Source organism: Grammomys surdaster, unplaced genomic scaffold (assembly GCF_004785775.1).
Source record: "Grammomys surdaster isolate TR1022 unplaced genomic scaffold, NIH_TR_1.0 241, whole genome shotgun sequence".
Classification (NCBI taxonomy): Eukaryota; Metazoa; Chordata; class Mammalia; order Rodentia; family Muridae; genus Grammomys; species Grammomys surdaster.
Genome location: NW_021604686.1, coordinates 2,672,110 through 2,675,626, shown reverse-complemented (window position 1 = coordinate 2,675,626; position 3,517 = coordinate 2,672,110). Strand labels below are relative to the sequence as shown.

The 3,517-nt window shown below is 44.6% G+C and overlaps 1 pseudogene; it reads left to right on the top strand.

Moving 5' to 3' along the window:
* Positions 1–2,992: 2,992 nt before the first annotated feature.
* Positions 2,993–3,398, top strand: LOC114626925 (annotated as a pseudogene).
* The last annotated feature ends 119 nt before the right edge of the window (positions 3,399–3,517 follow it).

Sequence of the window (3,517 nt, the reverse complement as noted above, 5' to 3'; positions counted from 1 at the left end):
GTTATAGTAGGAGCAGTATAATAGCTACAGTTTCTATCTCCTCAGAATCCGCACACACGGCCCTCACGTTTCAATCCCATCTACTCAAATTAGAGGCGTTAGCCTGTCTCTTCCACTTGTGCTCTTGTCCTGTCTTTCCCTCTTTAGCGTTCTACCCACTGGCAGTCTCATGGAAGATCTCTGACTGACCCTTTAGGTACTTTTGTGCTCCCTCCCATGTGGACTGCCCAATTTGCCCTGTCTTCCTAGCCCAGGGTGGATAGAGCCTGTGGGATACGCCTCTGGCACACACCCAGAGAGGTGCCCACTGAGGTTACACTATCGGGTGGTGGAGGCCTTGTCTACGTCTGCACAGACACCCACCGAAGTTTCCATTTCCCAGAACAGTTATGCTAATCTGAAGTCCATAAAGAAAAAGGAGTTTCAGTTCTCCTTTAAGCAGTGACCTCACCTTTCCGGTCGACACCTTCCCAGGGTACAGTGCCAGCTACCCCAGGACAGTGCATGAATATGGAAAACAGCTTGGGTTTCTTGGGTAAAGGAGCCCTGCAGGGCACTGGCAGCTGAAGGCTTGTAGGTAGCTCATGGCCCAATGGGGAAGTGAGATAGCTGAGAAATGTTCACTGTTGCTCTTGCTCTATTCATGATAGGCAGAAATTGGAAACAACCCAGATGTCCCTTAACAGAAGAATGGATAAAGAAAATATGGTACATTTATACAATGGAGAATTATCCAGCTCTTTAAAAATATGGCAATGTCAGGAGTGATAGCACACACCTTTAAACCCAGCACTCAGGAGGGAGAGGTAGAAGGATCTCTGTGAGTTTAAGGCCAACCTGGTCTACCAAGTGAATTCCAGAATGGCCAGAGTTCTTACGCAGAGAAACCCTATCTTGAAACCCATTCCCCAAATAAAACAATAAATAAATAAAAATTTTAAAACGTACATCATGATCTTGGCAGGAAAATGGAAGGAGCTAGAAAAAAAAAGTTATCCTGAGTGTACCCAGACCCAGAAAGATAAATATGGTATGGATTTACTTATATCTGGATATTAGTCTTTAAATAAATGATAACCAAGCCACAATTCAGAGAGGTAAGGCATAGAGGAAGGGACGGGGTGAAGACATACCTCTCCCTAGGAGGGGAAAATAGATTTTATGAGTGGACTGTAGTAGGGACTGAGGGAGCAAGATGAGAGGAGCGGGAGGGATGGGGGAGAGGAGATGGGAGGGAAGGAGGAAACAAGGGGAGAGACACCGGGAATTGAAGGTCATCTGAGGAGTGGCATGGAAACTTCCTGTAATACATGAAGGTGATTCTAATGACGTCTCCAGATAATGAGGAAGATGGAACCCCCACTGGCCACCTCTTGTCACCAAACAAAGCTTCTAGTGCCAGGATTCTAGTGCCCGATGGAGTTGTTGGCCAGGATTCCATGGTATGGTGGTTTGAACAGGAAAGATTCTCCTAGGTTCATGGGTTTGAATGCTTGGCCATAGGGAGTGGCAAGATTAGGCTTCGTGTGTGACCTTGTTGTAGGAAGTTAATCACTGTGGAGGAAAACTCGGAGGTCTTATTGACTCACACTATATGGTTGTCTCCTGTTGCCTGAAGATGCAGATGTAGAACTCTCAGCTCTTTCTCCAGCATCATCTCTGCCTGCATGCTATCATGCTTCTCAGTTGCCTGCAATGGACCAAACCTCTGCCCTGTAAGCCAGCCCCAGTTAGTTTCTTTTATAAGAATTGCCAAGGTCATGGTATCTCTTCACAGCAATGAAACCCATGGAAATCCCCAAATAATCCAGGCCGTTGCCAAGACAACAAGTTGCTCTCCACAAACTGATAACCAGCCCCCCTTGCCGAAGACAACATCCACACTACTCCTTGAACATAGAGAGGTCCAGCTGGTGCCCACACAGAAACTTCACATTCCTCCCCACAAGTTCTAATGTGTATAACACGACAAAAACGGCCAACCAAACCACAAAACCGTTGATCTACCATCTGTCCCACCTCTGAAATATGCTAGTGGTGGTACAAACCTTGAGAGAATAACCAACCAAGGTTGGATCGACTTAAGACCCACCATGCCTGACACTGTTTGGATGACCAAGAGCCAGAGTCTAGATAGCCCAGAGACCTAGGGTAAAAACAAATACTACTGGTCTACAAACAAGTCACATGACTCCTAATGATACTCTGTTACACTCACAGGTCAGTGCCTTGTTCAGTTTTCATCTACAGCAGATGGGAACACATACAGTGACCCACAGCCAGACACTACGCAGAGAGTAAGACCTCGGAACACACAGCTGTAAATGGGATATCTCTATCTAATTCTTCCCCTCTGAGTTCAGGGAACCCCGTGGAAGAGGACAGAGAGGAGTGGGGAGACAGAGAGGACAGAGAACACCCAGAGAACAATTGAGAAAGCTTAAATGAACTTACAAGCACGGGACCCACACAGGTCTGCACCAGGTCCTCTGCATCCATACTATAGCTTCCAGTTTAGTGCTTTTATAGGACTCCTGAATGTATAATAAGTGGGTCTCTGATTCTTGTGCCCTTTGGTTGTTTGTTTGTGTGTGTATGTGTGTGTGTTTGTTTGTTTTTTTCTTGCTGGCTTGGCTTGTCCAACTTAGATATGATGGTTTTCATTTTACCTCAATGTATTTTATTTTGTTAAAAATAAATTCTAGGGCTGGAGAGATGGCTCAGCGGTTAAGAGCACTGACTGCTCTTCCAGAGGTCCTGAGTTCAAATCCCAGCAACCACATGGTGGCTCACAACCACCCATAATGAGATTGGATGCCCTCTTCTGGTGTGTCTGAAGACAGCTACAGTGTACTCATATACTTAAAATAAATAAATAAATCTTTAAAAAATAAAAATAAAAAAAAATAAATTCTAGCCTTTTTTTTCTCGTTCCCCGGCCATCTTGGTGGCTGCTCTTGAGTGGGGGCTGTCTCACACCTAAGGCAGGAAGATGGTGGCCGAAAAGAAGATGAAAAAGTCTCTGGAGTCGATCAACTCTAGGCTTCAGCTTGTTAATGAAAAGTGGAAAGTACGTGCTGGGGTACAAACAGACTCTGAAGATGATCAGACAAGGCAAAGCGAAGTGGGTTATCCTCGCCAACAACTGCCCAGCTTTGAGGAAATCTGAAATAGAATACTATGCCATGTTGGCTAAAACTGGTGTCCATCACTACAGTGGCAATAATATTGAACTGGGCACAGCTTGTGGAAAATACTACAGAGTCTGCACACTGGCTATCATTGACCCAGGTGATTCTGATATTATTAGAAGCATGCCAGAGCAGACTGGTGAGAAGTGAACAAGAAAGTTTTCCTTTAATAAAACTTGGCCAGAGCTCCTTTTGAAAAAAATAAAAAATAAATAAATTCTAGTTGTTTAACAAAATAAAATGACAATGGCTTGATTCTGGGGGAAAAAAAAGAAAGAAAGAAAGAGAGAGAGAGAGAGAGAGAGAGAGAGAGAGAGAGAGAGAGA